This window comes from Scyliorhinus canicula, chromosome 5 (assembly GCF_902713615.1).
Source record: "Scyliorhinus canicula chromosome 5, sScyCan1.1, whole genome shotgun sequence".
Classification (NCBI taxonomy): Eukaryota; Metazoa; Chordata; class Chondrichthyes; order Carcharhiniformes; family Scyliorhinidae; genus Scyliorhinus; species Scyliorhinus canicula.
This window is the reverse complement of record NC_052150.1, coordinates 184,393,505-184,415,434: the sequence shown is the minus strand read 5'-3', so window position 1 is coordinate 184,415,434 and position 21,930 is coordinate 184,393,505. Positions and strand designations below refer to the sequence as shown.

At 45.7% G+C, this 21,930-nt stretch overlaps 1 protein-coding gene across 3 annotated transcripts in view; it reads right to left on the bottom strand.

Moving 5' to 3' along the window:
- waca (WW domain containing adaptor with coiled-coil a) overlaps positions 1-21,930 on the bottom strand; it is a 148,928-nt gene that overhangs the window by 113,948 nt on the left and 13,050 nt on the right. The window lies entirely within an intron of this gene.

Genomic DNA, 21,930 nt, shown 5'->3' with positions numbered 1-21,930 from the left:
AGGGTTGGGCACACTGGATATGTGGAGCTTGTTCAAGGAACAGCTATTGCATGTTCTTGATAAGTACGTACCAGTCAGGCAGGGAGGAAGGGGTCGAGCGAGGGAACCGTGGTTTACCAAAGAAGTGGAATCTCTTGTTAAGAGGAAGAAGGAGGCCTATGTGAAGATGAGGCGTGAAGTTTCAGTTGGGGCGCTTGATATTTACAAGGAAGCGAGGAAGGATCTAAAGAGAGAGCTGAGACGAGCAAGGAGGGGACATGAGAAGTCTTTGGCAGGTAGGATCAAGGAAAACCCAAAAGCTTTCTATAGGTATGTCAGGAATAAAAGAATGACTAGGGTAAGAGTAGGGCCAGTCAAGGACAGTGGTGGGAAGTTGTGTGTGGAGGCTGAGGAGATAAGCGAGATACTAAATGAATACTTTTCGTCAGTATTCACTCAAGAAAAAGATAATATTGTGGAGGAGAATGCTGAGACCCAGGCTATTAGAATAGACGGCATTGAGGTGCGTAGGGAAGAAGTGTTGGCAATTCTGGACAAGGTGAAAATAGATAAGTCCCCGGGGCCGGATGGGATTTATCCTAGGATTCTCTGGGAAGCCAGGGAAGAGATTGCTGAGCCTTTGGCTTTGATTTTTAGGTCATCATTGGCTACAGGAATAGTGCCAGAGGACTGGAGGATAGCAAATGTGGTCCCTTTGTTCAAGAAGGGGAGTAGAGATAACCCCGGTAACTATAGGCCGGTGAGCCTAACGTCTGTGGTGGGTAAAGTCTTGGAGAGGATTATAAAAGATACGATTTATAATCATCTAGATAGGAATAATATGATTAGGGACAGTCAGCATGGTTTTGTGAAGGGTAGGTCATGCCTCACAAACCTTATCGAGTTCTTTGAGAAGGTGACTGAACAGGTAGACGAGGGTAGAGCAGTTGATGTGGTGTATATGGATTTCAGTAAAGCGTTTGATAAGGTTCCCCACGGTCGTCTATTGCAGAAAATACGGAGGCTGGGGATTGAGGGTGATTTAGAGATGTGGATCAGAAATTGGCTAGTTGAAAGAAGACAGAGAGTGGTAGTTGATGGGAAATGTTCAGAATGGAGTTCAGTTACGAGTGGCGTACCACAAGGATCTGTTCTGGGGCCGTTGCTGTTTGTCATTTTTATAAATGACCTAGAGGAGGGCGCAGAAGGATGGGTGAGTAAATTTGCAGACGACACTAAAGTCGGTGGAGTTGTAGACAGTGCGGAAGGATGTTGCAGGTTACAGAGGGACATAGATAAGCTGCAGAGCTGGGCTGAGAGGTGGCAAATGGAGTTTAATGTGGAGAAGTGTGAGGTGATTCACTTTGGAAAGAATAACAGAAATGCGGAATATTTGGCTAATGGTAAAATTCTTGGTAGTGTGGATGAGCAGAGGGATCTCGGTGTCCATGTACATAGATCCCTGAAAGTTGCCACCCAGGTTGATAGGGTTGTGAAGAAGGCCTATGGTGTGTTGGCCTTTATTGGTAGAGGGATTGAGTTCCGGAGCCATGAGGTCATGTTGCAGTTGTACAAAACTCTAGTACGGCCGCATTTGGAGTATTGCGTACAGTTCTGGTCGCCTCATTATAGGAAGGACGTGGAAGCTTTGGAACGGGTGCAGAGGAGATTTACCAGGATGTTGCCTGGTATGGAGGGAAAATCTTATGAGGAAAGGCTGATGGACTTGAGGTTGTTTTCGTTAGAGAGAAGAAGGTTAAGAGGTGACTTAATAGAGGCATACAAAATGATCAGAGGGTTAGATAGGGTGGACAGCGAGAGCCTTCTCCCGCGGATGGAGGTGGCTAGCACGAGGGGACATAGCCTTAAATTGAGGGGTAATAGATATAGGACAGAGGTCAGAGGTGGGTTTTTTACGCAAAGAGTGGTGAGGCCGTGGAATGCCCTACCTGCAACAGTAGTGAACTCGCCAACATTGAGGGCATTTAAAAATTTATTGGATAAGCATATGGATGATAAGGGCATAGTGTAGGTTAGATGGCCTTTAGATTTTTTCCATGTCGGTGCAACATCGAGGGCCGAAGGGCCTGTACTGCGCTGTATCGTTCTATGTTCTATGTTCTATTCCGCCTGCAGTAGCTGAAGGCATAGCTCACCATCACCGTCTAAGGACAATTCAGGATGGGCAATAAAAATGCTGGCCTAGCCTGTGGCACTCGCGCCACAGGAACAAATTTTTTAAAATGCCATATTTCTATAATTCCCCAGTCCCACAATGCCGCCACTCATCTCCAACAAGATGGCCCCGCCGTCACTCTTCCCCTCTCCCTCCCCAACCCCCCTTTTAATTCTCGCCACCCCCTGCAATGTTGCCATTCTCACCCTGGAAGCTTTGTTTAAAGGTGTCATTTGGAAAACCTGGTCTGGATTCCAGAAATAAACTGTTAAGGGCAAGCATAATTATGCAAGAAGATCATAAGACATGCTTTGGGAGTGGAGTTTGGAAACTCACGGGCAATCATTTTTTTTGGGGGGGTGGGGGGGGGTTTGGTGGAGATATCCACAAACGTTCACTTGGGGTTCAGAATGGATAGGGTATTGCCCACAGTCATCTTTTACGCTTGAAAGAGACTTGCGGTATTAATTAGGTCATTGTAGCTCAAGATGTACTTTGTAGTCCGTGTCTATTTGTTAAGCTAAGGGGGTGGAGGGGGGTGAAAAGTAAAGGATTATTATATCATAATCCAATCTTGTTTCATTATTTTTTTGTTAAAACTAATTAGTGGTCCTGTCACTCAAGATCCTTCCCTTCCAGTTAAAGCAACTGGAATCATAACGCCTCAGTCTAATTAGACTTCCTCTTTTCAGTCAATGTTGCTGGCCAATCAATTTTTCACCACACAAATGCATGTTTCACTGACCTAATAACTGTCTGCAAAGCATCACGATGATATGGCCTTGTTCCAAAGACATGCAGGAGTTTAAAGGCACAGAGCAGACCCCATGCAGCAAAATAAGAGGAACAGGTCTTCCATCAAAACAAAAGTGAGAAGCAGGTTTCAAGCTCAAAGTCGTAACATTTGATAACTAGTCAAATGATTATGTTGCAGTGAGAATTTTCTGAACAAACAGTGGGAGAACATAAGGAGGAAGCCACCCCGAAGAAGATGCCCAAGATCAAATGTGACACAAGAACAGGGACCAGTGACAAGCCTGATCTTCAGAATAATATACTGGAATGGGTCCTCAAAAAATTGTCAGAAAGATTTAATCATCAGCAGAAATAGAATGTGTATTCATCACTTAAATAGGCCAAAGTAAATTCAAGTCCCAGTAACGATTTCAGAGTAACAGCTAACTGACATAGCCTCTTTATGGAATGAACATGTCCACTGTTGAGGCACAAGTCCAAGATCGTTCATCGACTACAAAAGACCTCAACACCAAAATGAAAGGTCTCCCAGTGATTAATCAGCAGTCAATGGTAAAAACACAAGTATCCATTATATCAGAATAACAACAAGAGTTGAATGCACAGTAACTACACTGTAGAAGACATGAAAAGACAAGATTCTCTCTGGTATTAGACTACATGGTTGACTGCCTATGGTAATTTTCAAATGTCAAGCCATGTCAAAAATCAACTTCTCAGTTCGAGCTTCTGTGCATGTCCATGACATCAGATGGATGGATTATGATGGAGTAAAGCTAGAACTCCATGTGTGGAAAACATGTTCCAGCAGTCCAGGTAAAGAATGTTGCTTATTCGTGTGGAACATGTTCAAATTCCACAAAGAGATCCAGAAGCACCGGAGAAGAAAAAACACCCACATTCCAGTTATACCAGGGGGTTTACTGTCCACAGTGGAACCTTTGGATGTGTGCCTCAACAAGCTATTCAAGGATCATGGTTATTTTTTTTTTTAAGTTGTAAAGAAAGGAAGAACAAATGTTTACTTAGCAATGCCCGAATGTAATTCACACACAATTACAAAAAAACATAGCAAGCACTTAGAATTTTAAGAAGTCCCTAAAGTTACGGTTGTACTTGGAGTCACTTGCGGTGAAAGCTTGAAGCGTTGGTGACCTGATGATTCCCTTTTGGTTGACAGATATGGGAAGTGTTATGTTTCTGGTGATGAGTTTGCAGTTGTTTACTATCTGCAGCAGCAGCTTTCTGGATTTGCTCCAGTTGAAGGTTAGCAATGCCCCTAAGGATCATGTTTATTCCAAATGGAATTGGTGGATGATTGATGCAGAGTTAAAAATCTTCACAAAGATTGAAATATGTGTGTATTGTTCAACTTGGATGTTTTGTGTGGTTTTATCAAATTGTGCGATGCGATTGGTGCTCAAACAGCCATCAAATCGTTCAAAAAATGCAGAATATTCAATTCAGTAGGATGAAGAGGAAGATGATTTGTTGTGGAGTGATGATTCTGAAAGGGAAAGTAGTGCATGTGATTGTTATAATGGTGCCATAGCCAAAGTGACTCAACGAATTTCATTAACTCCTTGCACCCGATGCCAAACACAACAAATTTGACAAGATTTTAAAATGCTTTCATTTCATTTTGAAATGCTTTTCGATTTTTGTACAATTAATTTATTCAATAAAATGTACCACATGACATTAGTATGAACCATCAATGTTCGGGTTTTATTACACATTTAAAAAGTTGAGCACCCCTTCACATTTCATACTCAGGTGTACAAGTTGGCCTCTGTTTTTGAAGGCTTCAACAGTCAACTTACATACGGACATCTAGAGTAAACATTAATTCCTTGAAATTTGCCACAATTTCAGAATTTAGCAATAAAAAAGCAGCTTCCTAATTAACAATCCTGTTTCATGACAGAGTCTCTGTTTATGATTCAAGTTTCATAGCAACATGTATCTGGTCCTTCCTGGAGCCTTGGTTTTTTGTGTTAAAATGCACATTAGAGTTAGGACTGTATCCTCCGTCCATTGAACCAATTTTCAATATACTATTTTAGTTCACCTGACATTTTCATAAAACATTTTAATTAAAATCTAGCAAATTTTCATTTTTAGCACAAAGAATAGCTTTCATCCAAGTTGCATCAAATTATTTGGCTCTGTCATTTTATCACTTAACTAAGTCCATCATCTTACCCACATCTCTGCTGTGATTCCCATCCAGTCCATCCTTCCCATACCATCCTCATCCCACTCTTGCTACCCTGGCCCTCCCATCAATCCCAACCCTCATGCAAACAATCTTTCAAGCCAATGTAACTTAATTGTTGGGCTTCCTTGACCTCGTGCTGGTTTTGCTCATCAGTCACCACCCCAACCAACTGCCGGGTACAGTCCGCACCAATGCCACTACCAACCTTGAATGATTATATGAATTCCAAGCCGAAAAATCCCAGGACCAAACATTCCAAACTCTATATATATCTCAACCAAAAACTTCCTTATTTTCTTCCTCCTGTTAAGCACCATGATATTAGGCAGCACGGTGGCCTAATGGTTAGCACAGCTGCCTCACGGCGCTGAGGTCCCAGGATCGATCCCGGCTCTGGGTCACTGTCTATGTGGAGTTTGCACATTCTCCCCGTGCTTGCGTGGGTTTTGTCCCCACAACCCAAAAATGTGCAGGGTAGGTAGATTGGCCACACTAAATTGCCCCTTAATTGGAAAAAATAATTGGGTACTCTAAAATTTAAAAAAAAGAAATAAAAAAGCACCATGATATTTTCTGAAGTATTTAACACTGAAACAAGCTCATGTTGTTTACTCAGTTTAAAAAGTAAAATTTAGCTACGTAATTCAAGCGATGACCTGGTTTCCACCCCTCCTCAGGTTAATCAGCTTTTGAATCATTCTAACGTGATCTTTATGGATCAGAACCTCTGGCGAATAGATCAGTAATGTCTGATTTTTTGGACAGCATATCCATCCCAACTGTGGAGGTGGAAAGAAGCAGAGAGTTGGAATTCCCGTTAAAACCTGAGGAAGTTTTAAAATGCATTGGTTTGGTGCACACTGGCATCCCGATGGCTTTCCAATGGAATTCTACAAGATGTTCTTGGTTCAGCTGGTGCCTTCAATTTTGGACATGTTTAATAACTCAATGAATTCCAGGGTTCGGTGCTCTGCACCCTCATACAGGCCTCTATCGCTCTGATTCTTAAGAAGAACGAAGATCAACAGAGTGTGCGTCATACTGATTTAGTGAGAGAAGTTACGTGACAAGATGTCGGCGATTCGGCTGGAGCACTGCCTCCCAAGTGCAATCGGAGGACCAGAAGGGCTTCGAGAAGGGTCGACAATATACGTCACCTGCTATTTTGTCCTTTCCCCCTCCTCGGTGCCTGAACCGGAGGCAATTGTTTCCCAAGATGCCAAAAAGGCATTCAATAGAGTGGAGTGGGAGTAAATGTTTGAGATCCTTGGGCGGTTCCGTTTTGGCTACAAATCTATTTAGAACATAGAACATAGAACAGTACAGCACAGAACAGGCCCTTCGGCCCTCAATGTTGTGCCGAGCCATGATCACCCTACTCAAACTCACGTATCCACCCTATACCCGTAACCCAACAACCCCCCCCCCCCCCCCCCCCCCCCCCACCTTACTTTTATTAGGACACTACGGGCAATTTAGCATGGCCAATCCACCTAACCCGCACATCTTTGGACTGTGGGAGGAAACCGGAGCACCCGGAGGAAACCCACGCACACAGGGGGAGGACGTGCAGACTCCACACAGACAGTGACCCAGCCGGGAATCGAACCTGGGACCCTGGAGCTGTGAAGCATTTATGCTAACCACCATGCTACCCTGCTGCCCTCAGTCTTGGATCAGCTATTGTATAAAGCCCCTACTGTAAGTGTTCGTACAAATGTCTTGAATTCTGGTTATGTCAGGGATGTTCATTGTCCCCGCTCTTGTTTGCTTTGGCAATAGAGCCTCTTGCACATCCCCGAGGTCGTCTGTTAAGTGGTGGGGGATAAATGGTGCTTGAGTGGAGCATCGGGTCTCCCTTTATGCGGCTAACCCAAGTCAATATTACAGACCACGTAACATCCATGGACGAGACAATGAAGCTGCTTTGTATTTTTGGCTCCTTTTCTGGATACAAGTTGAACATGGGCAAGAGTGACTGTTTCCCGGTCAATGCCCCTGGGAGGAGTGCTCAACTGGGGATGTCACCATTTCGCCTTGCCAAAACTAGCTGTTGTTATCTGGGGACCCGGGTGACCCACAACTGGGCCTTGCCTCAAATGAAATTACACTAATCTGGTGGACAGTATCAAAACACACTTTCAGCGGTCGGATAACCTACCCCTACCCTTGGCGGGTGTGATTCAGACTATCAAACTGAATTTGCTGCCAAGATTTTCATTTATTTTTCAGTGTCTCCCCAGTGTCTAAAGTCAACAAATTGACATCCGCCTTTATTTGGGCATTAGGGCTCCCAGAATCCACGGGGTTTTACTCCAAAAACAGACAGTTGGGACTCCTGGCACGAGTCAATTTATTGTTTTACTATTGCGCAGCCCTATTCAGAAGGTAGTGTTCTGGTTTCACGATCCCGGCTCCATATGGGGACCAATGGAAGCAAGATCCTGCACTGTTTCTCATCTTCGTGCAATAGTTACTGCACCGTCGCCCTGTTTGTGCGTGTTCTCAGACTTTTGTATCTCCTGCCTGATGAGAGGTTGGAAGAGTGATGTTGGTAGGGCAGCACGGTAGCATGGTGGTTAGCATAAATGCTTCACAGCTCCAGGGTACTAGGTTCGGTTCCCGGCTGGGTCACTGTCTGTGCGGAGTCTGCACGTCCTCCCCGTGTGCGCGTGGGTTTCCTCCGGGTGCTCCGGTTTCCTCCCACAGTCCAAAGATGTGCGGGTTAGGTGGATTGGCCATGTTAAATTGCCCGTAGTGTCCTAAAAAAATAAGGTTAAGGGGGGGGTTGTTGGGTTACGGATATAGGGTGGATAAGTGGGTTTGAGTAGGGTGATCATTGCTCGGCACAACATCGAGGGCCGAAGGGCCTGTTCTGTGCTGTACTGTTCTATGTTCTAGTGAGTAAGCCGGGTGGGAAGGGTCTTTCATTGTGCTGTCCACTTTCCCAAAGCAGTGGAAGGTGTGGACAGAGTCAATAGATGGGAGGCGGTTTCACGTGATTGACTGGTTGTGTTCAGGGCTCTCTATAGTTTCTTATGGTCTTGGGCTGAGCAGTTACCAGACCAGCCTGAGATGCACCCAGATAGGATGCTTTCTATAGTGCAAATGCTAAAGTTGGTAGAGTCTTTGTGGACATGCCAAATTTCCTGAGAAAGCATAGGCGCTGTTGTGCTTTCTTGGTCATCACATCGACGTGGGTGGACCAGGACAGATTGTTGGTGATGTGTACAACTCGGAATTTTTAAGATGTCAACCATCTCCACCTCAGCACCATTGATGCAGGCAGGGGTGTGTGCAATACTTTGTTTCCTGATGTCAATGACCAGCTCCTTAGTTTTGCTGACATCGAGGGAAATATTGTTGTCGTTACACCACTCCACTAGGTTCTCTATCTACCTCCTGTACTCTGACTCATCGTTGTTCAAGATCCGACCCACTATGGTTGTGTCATCAGCAAACGTATAGATGACGTTGGAGCCAAATTTTGCCACACAATTGTGTGCGTATAGGGAGTATAGTAGGGGGCTAAGTACACAGCCTTGTGGGGCCCCGGTACTGAGGACTATCATGGAAAAGGTGCTGTTGTTGTTTGCCCTTACTATGGTCTGTTGTCTTTGTTGTGGTCTGTGGGTCATGAAGTCGAGTGCAGAGGGAAGTTTTGGAGCCTTGAAATGAGCTAGGCTGGGAATTTAGTTTTTAAGGCAGAGCTGTAGTCTGACGTACGAGTCCTTGTTGTCAAGATGCGCAGGGATGTGTGTAGGGCCAGGGAGATGACGTCTGCAGTGGACCGGTTGCAGCAGTTTGCAAATTGCAGTGGATCAAGGCATTCTGGAAATATGGAGTTGATGTGTCTCATGAGCAACATCTCAAAGCACTTCATAATGATCGATGTCAAGACCACTGGACGGAACTTGTTGAGACACATTGCCTAGTTATTCTTTGGCACTGGTATGATGGTGGAATCAGTATGATAAACCTTTGCTGCACTCCCCCTAGAGCAAGAACATCCTTCCTGAGATAAAGAGGCCAAACTGCACACAATATTCCAGGTGTGGCCTCCCTACGACGTTGTATAACTGCAGCAAGACATCCCTGCTCCTGTATTCAAATCCTCTCACTATGAAAGTCAGCATGCCATTTGCCTCCTTTATCGCCTGCTGCACCTGCATGTATTACCTTGAGCGACTGCGTGGACACCCAGGTCTCATTTCACATTCCCTATCAATCTACAGCCTTTCAGATAATCATCTGCTTTCCTGTTTTTTCTACCAAAGTGGATAACCTTACATTTATCCACATTATACTGCATCTGTCATGAATTTGCCCAAATCACACTGAAGCATCTCTGCATCCTCGTCGCTGCTTTGTGTCATCTGTAAATTTGGAGACGTTACATTTAGTTCCCGCATCCAAATCACACGTATTCAATTCCCGGCTGGGTCACTGTCTGTGCGGAGTCTGCACGTCCTCCCAGTGTGTGCATGGGTTTCCTCCAGGTGCTCCGGTTTCCTCCCACAGTCCAAAGATGTGTGGGTTAGGTGGATTGGCCAGGCTAAATTGCCCTTAGGGCCCTAAAAAAATAAGGTTAATGGGAGTTGTTGGGTTACTGGGATAGGGTGGATACGTGTGTCGCCTTTCACAGTAACTTCATTTGAAGCTCACTTGTGACAATAAGCGATTTTCATTTCATTTAATTTTTCAACACAATCAAGATCAAAAAGATAACCAAAAGATAACAAACAGGAGATCATATCGTAATTCAACAAGTAACCAACAATTGCACTCCCACGCCCCCAAACCCTGCTGACTTAACTGTCCTGGAAGAAGTCAATGAATGGCTTTCATCTCCGGGTGAACCCTTTCATCGACCCCCTTATGGCAAATTTAATTTCCTCCAGCCGAAGGAAATCATACCCCCGGTTTCAGAGGCTCCGACTCCCTCCACCGCAACAGGATCCGTCTCCGGGATACCAGAGAGGCAAAGGCCAGAACATCAGCCTCCGTCACCCCCTGGACTCCCGGGTCTTCCAACACTCCAAACACTGCCAATTCTGGACTCGGAACCACCGTCACCCTCAGTACCTCTGACATCACGCCATCGAAACCATGCCAAAATGCCAGCAACTTTGGGTAGGCCCAAAACGTATGAAGATGATGTGCGAGCCCCCCCCCCCCCCCCGGTCCCGTCCACCGGGGCAAATCGATGATTCTCGCAGATCGGAGCTCAAATCGAGGCCCCTTCGAGCCTCAAATACTGTTGCCACTGTCTGCACATCCTCAGTGCCGCCACTGCTAACGGACTTGAGTACCTGGCCATCAACAGCGCTCCCAAACTAGTACCTCCACGCAAGGCTGTCTCCATCCTCTCCCAGACCAACTGATCCCCCACGGCCCACTTCCTTACCATGGCTATTCGCCGCACAATAACTCAGTAAATTTGGCACAGCCAACCCACCTCCCACTCCACCTCGTCCGCGCTCCAACAGCGCCTTCTTTACCCGAGGGACCTTCCCCACCCATACAAATCCAGATATCTATGAGTTAACCTTCTTGAAAAAGGCCAGGGATAAAAATCAGGAGGCTCTGGAATACAAACAAAACCTCGGGAGCATTCACCTTTACGGACTGCACCTGCCCCGCCAATGATGACAGCGCATCCCACCTTTTAAATTCATCCTTCATTTGCTCCACCAACTGAGTCAGATTCAAATTGCGCAATTGCTCCCATCCCCATGCCACCTGGATGCCAAGATACCTAAAGCTCACCCCCAACTACCCTAAAAGACAATTCGCCCAGCCTTCTCGTCTGCGTCTTTCCCATGTTTAATTTATACGGCAGAATTCAGCCGAATTCCACCAAAATGTTCGTAATACCGCCTATGCTCTCCAGTGGGTCCTATATATACACAGGTCGCCCACATATAGGGACACCTTGTGCTCCACCACCGCCCTCGCACAAACCCTTTCCAACCCCTAGACGCTCTTAAGCGCCATCGCCATTGGCTCTGCCGCCAAGGCGAAAAGCAACGGGGAGAGTGGGCATCCCTGCCTCGTCCCCCGGGACAACCTGAAATACCCAGTGTTCACCAGATTTGTTCTCTCACTCGCCACTAGCGCTCGGTATAGCAATCGGATCCAATCCACAAACCCCTGCCCAAACCCAAACCCCCACCCCCAAGATCTCCCACAAGTGCTCCTACTCCACCCGACCAAAGGCCTTCATCACGTCCATCGCCACCACCACCTCCATATTCCGTTCCTCTAGGGGCATCATTATGACATTTAACAGGTACCTGATGTTGACCGACATGTGCCTCCCTTTTGTAAATCCAGTTTGTTATCCCCCACCACCTCCGGCATACAACCCTCAATCCGCGAGGCCAGAACCTCAGGCAACAACTTGGCATCCACATTCAATAGTGATATTGGGTGGTAGGACCCACACTGCTCCAGGTACACTCATGTATATATTGCGAGTAGCTGGGGTCCGAGCTCTGATCGTGCAGTAATCTACTAGTCACTGCCCGCCATTTGGAAAAAGACTAGTTTTCCATGCTTTGTTTCCTGTCTGCCAACCAATTTTACATCCACCTCAATACACTACCCCCAAACCCATGCATTTTAAATTGATACATGGAACTTCATTGAAAGCATTCTAAAAAAGTTCAAATAAACCACATCCATCGGCTCCCTCTCATCAAAACCATGAGTTACATCCACAAAGAATTTCAGTAGATTTGTCAAGCATGATTTTTCTATTGCAAATCCATGCTGATTCTGCCCGATCCTGCCAGTTTCCCAAATGCTCTGCTGTTAAATCTTTTATAATGGACTCCAGATTTTTCCCACCACCGATGTCAGACTGACTCGTCTATAATTCCCCGTTTTCTCTCTAACTGCCTTTTTAAAATAGTGGGGTTACATCAGCTACCCTCCAACCTTGAAAAACAGTTCTAGAGTCTCTCGAATCTTGGAAGATAACCTTCTGGGGCCACTTTCTTAAGTACTCTGGGATGTAAATTATCAGGCCCTGGAGATTTATCGACCTTCAATCTAATCAATTTCCCCAATACCATTTCTAACTGATCTCCTGCAGTTCCTCCCTCTCATCAAACACCATGTTCCCCAACATTTCTGTATGTTATTTGTGTCCTCCTTTATTATGATAGAACCAAAAGTATGTATTTAGTTGGTCAGCCATTCTAAACTCCCACCATTTCCAACTGTAAGGGACCTAGATTTGTCTTCAATCTGTTTCTCTTCACATACCTATAGAAGCGTTGTCAGTTATGTTCCCACAAGCTTAATCTGATATTCTATTTTCCCCTTCTTAATAAATCCCTTGGTCCTCCTTTGCTTAATTCTAAACTGCTCCCAATCCTCAGGTCTGTCCTTTTTCTGACCAATTTGTACACCTCTTCTTTGGATCCAATGATACCTATAATTACCCTTGTAAGCCATGGTTCGGCCACCTTTCCGGTTTTACTTTTGTGCCAGACAGAATTAATTGCTGCACTTCGCCCACACTTTGCCAATCCACTGTCACTCCTTGAAGTAACATCCCCCAATCAATCATGGCCAAATCAGGTTGGATGTAGGTACATCTACATTGCTCTTGAGAGTTTTCCAGGACTGTGACCCAGCAGTGAAGGAAGTGCGAATAATTTCCAAGACAGGGCAGGTGCAACTTGGAGGCCAAGTTACAGGCAGTGGTGTTCCCATGCATCTGTTGCCCTTGTCCATATAGGTGTTAGAGGTCACAGGTTGAGACGGTGCTGTCGAAGGAGCCTTGGCAGGTTACTGATTGAGCATCTCGTACATGGTACACACTGCTGCCATTGTGCATTAGTGGAGGAGGGAGGAAATGTTGAAGTTGATTGGAGGGGGTGCCAATCCAGCAGCCTATTTAGTTCTGGCTGGTGTCAAGGCTCTTAGGTGTTGTTGGAGATACCTGCAGGCACTAGATACTTCAAATTATGGAGTGGCACTGAACATTGGGGAAAGTCATTGATGACGCAGCTGAAGATGGTTCGACCGAGGAAAATACTCCAAGGCACTCCTGCAGTGATGTCCTGGGACCAAGATAACTAACTTTGAATAACCACAGCATCTTCCTTTGAGTTTAGGTATGGCTCCAACAAGTGGACTTTTCCCCAAATGCCACTTCTGTTTTGCTGGGGCTCCTTGATGCTACATTTGGTCAAAGGCAGCCTTGATGTCAAGAGTAGTCACTCCCACCTGGAGTTCAGGTGTGTCCCGTGTTCCAACCAGGGCTGCAAGTTTTGGAACACGAGCCTTCAGTATTGCTGCTGACATGCTTGTGGTATCCCATGCTTTCAGCCGTTTCATGATACCACATGGAATGATTATGTGATGCTGGAGACCACAGGAGGAGGCAAAGTTGGATCATCTACTCAGTACTTCTGGCAGACGGTGGTTGGAAATGCTTCAGCCTTGTCTTTTGCACTGTGTTGAGCATCCCCATCACGAAGGATAAGGCTTGTGCTGCCTTCTCCTCCAGTTAAGCGCTTAATTATCCACCACCATTCATGGACAACAGCAGGATTGCAGTGCTTTGATCTGACCCACCAGTTGTGGGATTGCTTAGCTCTGTGCATCGTATGCTGCTTCCACTGTTTGGGATGCAAGTAGTCCTGTGTTAAAGCTTCACTAGGTTGACACCTCAAAACATTCCGAAAACATGCTCCAAAAATTTGCTTTTCGTAAACAGGTTCTACACATGTTTTGGCATAATTATAATGCCTTTTAATTTAATTAAACCGCTAAAAAGGAGACTATGTACACAGCAAAAATACAATTTAGATTAGCAGACATTGTCTAAAACAAAGTTCATCAATTGGCCAACACAAAGCGCCAGAAAACCTGTTTACATCTGAGCTATTTTTGTAGAAAACTTAAGCTCACCATTAGACACAGGTTCAGGATAAAGGTTCAAGATAAAGCATTCTACTGATTTTCACAATTCTCATGGTTTAACTTAGAGAAACGCAAATAACCAGAAATTTGGCTCTGCCGACCCTTCTTGCCATGATTTGTGACTTATAACTGCTGAATGGAGGAACCCACGAAGCAAACAGAAAACTAAGTCCTAAATTACCATCTGCCAAATTCAACCTGTTCTGCTCACCCACACATTTATCTTTGCTGGCATACAGTGGTTTTGTAACACATACTAAAAATTATTGGCCTTATTCCACTCTTTTCCATTTCCTCATGACCCCATACTGCATCCCAAACACGAGTTTGCTGCGATTCTAGTCTTCTGTGCATCTTTCTTCCCTTCAATCTGCATAGCATTCAGCTGCCATTGCCATGCTCTACATGAAACTCTCCAACTAAAAAAAACTGAAAACCAACTCGCTTGAACTAAGCTATCCGTCACTGTTCCCATCTCCCCCATTTCTGAATTACTCCCGGATCCTTATCCCTATCATTTTGCCATGGAGACAGATTGGGACAATTCATCACAATGGCCCATGATTTGTTGGAAAACTAATGATGAATTTAATGTAAGCACCTTCATTAATGCAGTACTTCAGGGCAAGGAATGACACCTGATCAGTTGAAAACTTCCACAAATGGTGCCACTCTGCATTCACTTTGCAGAAACGGAGCTAGTCATTAACCTCCTGGTTAGTTTTAGGGAATCGCAGCAAGTACATACCAACCCTGCCACAGAAAGTTAATGCCACCGGTTGGCAACTCTTCTCGTAACAAGCAGGGAACCGTGGTGGTATTGTAACTGGACTAGCAATCCAGAGACCCAGGATAATACTCTGGGATCTGGATTTGAATCCCAGCACAACAGGTGGTAAAATTGGAGTTCAATTCAAAACAAATCTCCAATCGGGCATGGCACAATGGCAGAGTGATTGGCACTGCTGCATCACGGTGCAGAGGACCCGGGTTCAATTTCGGCCCAGAGTCGCTGTGCTTGTTGAGTTTACACATTCTCAGAGTGTCTGCGTGGGTCTCACCCCCACAACCTAAAGATGTGCAGGGTAGGTGGATTGGCTATGCTAAATTGCTCCTTAATATGGGAAAAAAAGAATTGGGTACTTTAAAAAAAAAAGTTGAATTAAAATTTAGTCTAATGCTGACAATGAAATCACTGTAAAAAACCATCCGGCTCACTTGTCCTTTCAGGAAGGAAATCTGCCATCCTCACCTGGCCTGCCACATATGTGGCTCCAGACACAAAGTAATGTGGTTGACTTTCAAATGGCATAGCAATCGCTCAGTGTATCAAACCACTAAAAAGTCAAGAAAAAAGAATAAAACCGGACGGACCACCCATCGGCCTAGGCACCAGAAATGACAAGTAAAAAATCCACTCCTGTCGACCCTACAAAGACCTCCTCACTAATATATGGGGGCTTGCATCAAATTTGAGCGCGTTTGCTCAGACTAGTCAAGCAACAGCCTGACAGTCATACTCACACCGTATCGTAAGGCACCAGGCATCACTATCTGGTAGGACAAATCGAGCAGAGGTGGCGGCACAGGAGTATAACCTCAGGAGGGAATTGCCCTGCGAGTCCTCAACATCAACACATCAACTCTTGACCCCGCAAAATGGCATAACATCACATGGAATGTGGGAATGAAAACATTTTTGCTGATTACCATCTCCTCCCCTCCGCCCACCCTCCCCCCCCCCCCTCAGCTGAATAATTAGCAATTCTCCATTTTGAACACTTAAGAGGAAGCATAGATCGTGGCTAGGGTGCAGAATGTTCTGTGAGGAACAATGCCCATCACCATGGTTGGTAGCACCACCACAGACCGAGTTGGCAGAGTTCCAAAGGACATAGCTAATGAGCTGCTAGACTGGGTCTGCTGCAGGTGGTGAGGGAACTAGAAGACGGAAAATCATATTTAACCTCATCCTCACCAACTTGATTGCTGTAGATGCATCTATCCATGGCAGCATTGGTACCTTCACCTTGAGGATGCCCTCCATCGTGATGTGTGAAATGACCACATGTGTTAAATAGCATAGATTTGTAGTACTCAAGACCGGGCATCGATGAGGTGCTGTGGACCATCACTAGCAGAACTGTACTCAACCACAATCTGTAATCCCATGACCTGGCATATCCCCCACTCTACCATTACCACCAAGCCAAGTTATCAACACTGGTTCAATAAAGGGTGGAGGACATGCTAGGAGCAGCATCGGACATAACTAATAATGAGGTGTCAACCTGATGAAGCTGACATCACAAGACTGCTTGCCACATTCAGTTGTGAATGGTGGTGGACAATTAAACACACTGGAGGCAGCCATGATGAAGGAGGCTGAAGCATTTGCTATCGTCTTGAACTAAATGTTCCATGTAGATGATGCATCTCTGCTTCCTCCAAAGATACCAGTCTTCCACCAATTTGAAATCAAGAAGCGTCCAACGGCACTGGATAGTGCAACGGCTATGGCCCTGATAATATTCCAGCAATAGTACTGAAGACTTGTGCTCCAGAATGTGCTTCACCCCCTAGCAATGTTATTCCAGTATTATATATACGCTCATCAGTGAAGTGATCAAAGGAATCATCAATGCTGCTATCAAGCACCATTTGCTCAGCAATAACCAGTTCAATGGCACAGTTTGGGTTCTGCCAGAGTCACTCAGCCCCTGAACTCGTAACAGCCTTGGTTCAAACATGGGACAAAAGTGCTCAGCCAGAGGGGAGGCGAGATGACTGCCCTTGACATCAAGGCAGCATTTGACCAAGTGAGTTATCAAGGAGCCAAAGCTAAACTGGAGTTAATGGGAATGAAAAAGGAAAACCCTCCACTGGTTGGAGTCATACCTAGCACATAGGAAGATGGTTATGGATGTTGGGAGGTTCATATCCAACTGCAACAAGACCTGCTCAAGATCCAGGCTTGGGCTGACAACTGGCAAGTAACATTTGTGCCACACAAGTGCCAGGCAATGACCAGCACCAAAAGATAATCTAACCACTGCCCCATGACATTACCATCACCAAATACCCCTTTTCAACATCCTTGGGGTCAATATTGACCAGAAATTGAACTGGATTCGCCACATAAATACTGTGGCTACAACAGCAGCTCAGAGGCTCGGGATCCTGTGGCAAGTAACTCACTTCCTGACTCCCCATAACCTGTCCACCATCTTCAAGGCACAATTCAGGAGTGTAATGGAATGCTCTCCATTTGCCTGGATGAGTGCAGCTCCAACAACACTCGAGAAGCTCAATACCATCCAACACAAAGCAACCCACTTGATTGCTCCCCCTTCCATAAACATTCACTCCCTCCACCAACACACGGTGTGTACCATCTACAGGATGCAAGAACTCATCAAGGCTCCTTAGGCAGCACCTTCCAAACCCACAACTACTACCATCTGGATGGACACGGCCAGCAGACAGATGGGATCACCTCCAACTGGAAGCTCCCCTCCAAACCACTCACCATCTTGACTGGGAAATATATTGCCATTCCTTTAGATGCTGGGTCAAAATCCTGGAATTCCCTCCCCAACAGCATTGTGGGTGTCCCGCACCAAAGTGGACTGCAGCCGCTCATCAACACTTTTTTGGGCAATCAGAGCTCGGTAATAAATGCTGGCCTAGCCAGCAATGCCCACATCCAGCAAATTAATTTTTTTAAACCTGCACACTCCTGCAATATCATTCAATCTCTCTGTACCAACAGAACAATTGAAAACATGTCACTGCATTCATGCAGGCAAATTCTTCACGAGGTTTTTTCTCTTTCTCACTTTTTTAAAAACTATTCTTTCTATGTCTAATTTGACTCTGATTTACACTATTTCCTTCTCAGTCATTCCCGTTTCTTTCTACCCTTAATGGTTTATTGGTTAAGAAGATAGGCTATCACTCAACAGATGCCCATTGACCTTATCGTGCTATTTTCAGCTCAGGTGAACAGCAACTTGAGCCATAAAATAAGTTTGAAATGAAGGGTATTGAACTGAACATGCCATGAGATGCCCCACTCCAACAAATTTTGGACCATTGTGCTTCCGGCACTGCTTATCAAACAGAACCATAAATCTTCAACCCATAAATAACGAACGTTTATCCCTCTATATCCAGGGCTATGAGAATTCCTCAGAATTAATTTGCTCTCTGACATTTACTGGACATGATCATAGATCATAGAATTTACAGTACAGAAGGAGGCCATTTGGCCCATCGTGTCTGCACAGGCCCATGGAAAGATCACCCTATCTAAGCCCACACCTTCGCCCTATCCCCGTAACCCCACCCAACACTAAGGGCAATTTTGGACACTAAGGGCAATTTATCATGGCCAATCCACCTAACCTGCACATCTTTGGACTGTGAGAGGAAACCGGAGCACCCGGAGGAAACCCACACAGACATGGGGAGAATGTGCAGACTCCACACATGCCTACGGTCATTCAGGTTTGGAGCACAATTTTATTAAACAGCATACAACTTGTTTTTCGCTCCAACAAAAAGATAGGAACATGACAAAGATGATTGATAAGGTAGGGCAGTGGATGTTGTCTGCACAGACTTCAGCAAGGCCTTTGACAAGGTCCCTCATGGCAGACTGGTACAGAAGATGAAATCGCAAGGCATCAGAGGCGAGCTGGCAAGCTGGAAACAGAGGATAGTGTTGAGGATAGATAGGTTGGAGACTTGGGCAGAAAGATGGCAGATGGAGTTTGATCCATACAAATGTGAGGTAATGCATTTTGGAAGGTCTAATACAGACGGGAAAATATACAGTAAATGGCAGAACCCTTAAGAATATCGACAGGCGGGACTTCCGGTGACAGCGGGCGGGAGGCAGCGGCGCACTGGAGGGCTCCCGTTTGGGAACGGCATTGTCGGGGGTTAAAGCCCGGTCCTCGGGGCAGCGAAGGCAGCAAATGTCGGGGGAAAGCACAGGGAAGCGATATGTCAAGGATCAGTAAAAGAGCGGCCGTGAAAAAAGCAGCTGAAAGTCTGTCGCGGAGTGGAAAGGTCACCGCGGGGTCGGTAAAGAAAATGGAGGCTGGAGTACCAGGAGAGGCCGCATTGCTTGCGGCTGAAGAAATAACTGAGGTGATGGCCGTGGAATTCGAAAGGCAGTTCATAAAACATATGGAGGCAATGAGGAAGGAAATGGGGGCGGTTTTGAAAGTGCTGGTGGAGGAGGCGATCACCCTGGTTAGAACAGCGGTGTCGAGCACAGTGGCAGAGGTGCGGGAGCAAGTCGAGGTGCTGAAGGAAGTGGAAGAGACATTATTGCAGCACAGTGATCAACTTACCTCAATGGGGAAGGAGATGCGGAAAGGGATAGAGATCAACAAGGATCTCCGAAGAAAATGGAAGACCTGGAAAACAGATCCAGGCGACAGAATCTGAGGATTGTGGGGCTGCCCGAAGGAGTGGAAGGACCGAGGCTAACTGAGTATTTTGCCACAATGTTGGCGAAACTATTGGGTGAGGGGGGAGGATCCCTCCCGATATGAACTGGATCGGGCTCATCGGTCGTGGAGGCCTGTACCAAAGGCGAGTGAGCCGCCAAGAGTAGTGGCTTTGTGCTTCCGTAGGTACAGTGTAAAGGAGAACGTCCTATGGTGAGCTAAGCAGAAGCGGGTGGTGAAGTAGGCTGGAGCTGGTATATGTGTATACCAGGGCTTTACGGTGGAGCTGGCGAGGAGGCAGGCTGCCTTCAACCAGGTGAAGAGGGCACTGTACATTAGCAAGGTGCAGTGCGGCATTGTACATCCAGCGAAGCTGAGGGTGACCTACAAGTTCAAGGACTTTTATTTTGGGATGGCGGAAGTAGCGGAGGAATTTGCAAAGGCAGAAGGACCGTGGTAGAATTGAGAAATGGTCATGTACCGATATAGCCTCATGACTGTATTTTTTATTTCACTGCATGGCTGGTGTATGGGCTACAAGGAGCCAACGTTGTGTATATTTGGACAACGGAAGAAATGGGACTTTCAGTAGTAATGAGGGTTCTTTAGGGTGTGGGTGTATATGCGAGGTTTATGTGCTAAAGGGGACTTCTGGGTTTTCCTGGGGCCGGGCAAGGGGGAAAGAGACCCGGCAGGGGCCTCCACACTGACCGGTGTAATCCGGCCAGTGAACGGGGGTGAGGTGGGTGGGTGGGTGGGGGGGGGGGAGGAGTTTTACAAGAGGAAGTGGAGGGGAGGAGTTGGGGATGGGGGGTGGGGCTCTATAGGTTAATGGTGACCATCGGCGATTCCAGACTCCATTTTCTTTTTCTCCTTTGTTTTTTTTCCCCACCGTGGGAAGGTTTGTTTTATTTGATGCTTATATTGACAGGTGGGCCGTTGGTTGGGGTGGTGGGAGGATGGGATCGTTGTTGATGTTAAGGGTACTGACTTTGTATTTGTCACCGTTTACTGCTTGTTGGAGGGGAGGGGTGTAAATTTTGAAGGAAAATGTGAAAATGGAGAATAAAAATATTTTTCAAAAAGAACATTGATAGGCTGAGGGATTTGGGTGCACAGATACACAGGTCACTGAAAGCGGTAACGCAGGTGGAGAAGGTCATCAAGAAGGCACATGCCATGCTTGCCTTCATTGGCCAGGGCATTGAGTTTAAAATTTGGCAAGTCATATTGCAACTTTCTTGGCCTCCTTCTGCACTGTAAATTCTATAATTTCTAGAACCTTAGTTAGGAAAAGATTTACCAGAATGTTGCCTGGTATGGAGGGCATTAGCTATGAGGTCAGGTTGGAGAAACGAGGTTCGTTCTCACTGAAACCTGAAACTACGGAGGTTGAGGGGCAACCTGATAGAAGTCTACAAGATTAAGAGGGCAATGGACAGAATGGGATAGTAAACAGTGTTTTCCCCAGACTGGAAGAGTCAATTATTAGGGTCCATAGGTTTAAAGTGTGAGGGGCAAGGTTTAAAGGAGATGTAAGAGTTTTTTTTAAATATACAGAGGATGGTAGAGCCTGGAAAAATCGCTGTCAGAGAAGGTAGTGCAAGCAGTTACAATGGTGAAGGGCGTCTTGACAAATGCATGAACAGGATGGGAATAGAGGGATATGGTTCCCCGAAGGGTAGGGCTTTTCAGTTCAAATGGACAGCATGGTCAGCGCGGGTTTGGAGGGCCGAAGGAACTGTTCCTATGCTACAATTTTGTTTGTTCTCCAAATGTTAGTTGCACTATGCCCTCTGGGTCAGTTGGTTATTGAGTCATTTGTGACTGACAATAGATACTTTTCAAATGTCTACGGAATGTTCCAACATTTTTAACAAATACTTAGCTTCAAGCAGCCAATAATTGAATAGCTTTTATGATTAAACTACAACATTCCTTTACCAGTACTTGTTCTTAAATATAATTACACTATATATTTTTCTAATTATAGGCCACGAGTTGTATGAACTTTTTGAGCATCAAACCTCAGCATGTGCCCTACTAAAGGTAACCGATTCTTAAAATGCTATGTTCTAAAACTTTATACATATACTTTGAAGTGCACCATTGCTAAATGGGTTCTTTGCTTGCCACTGAGAACCAGATGAACCAGATGAGAGGACAACATACTAATGGAGCTGCTCTTCTTCCCTCGTTATTTATACTTCTTAAGCCAATCAAGTTTTTTTTTTAAATTCAGTAAAGGGATGTGGACTTCACCGGCTCGGCCAGCATTTCTTGCTCATCCCGAATTGCCCTTGAGAAGGTGGTGGTGAGCTGCCTTCTTGAACCACTGCAGTCCATGTGGTGTAGTATTGCAAATCCTATGTTCCCCCAACTCCAGAGCTCAGTCT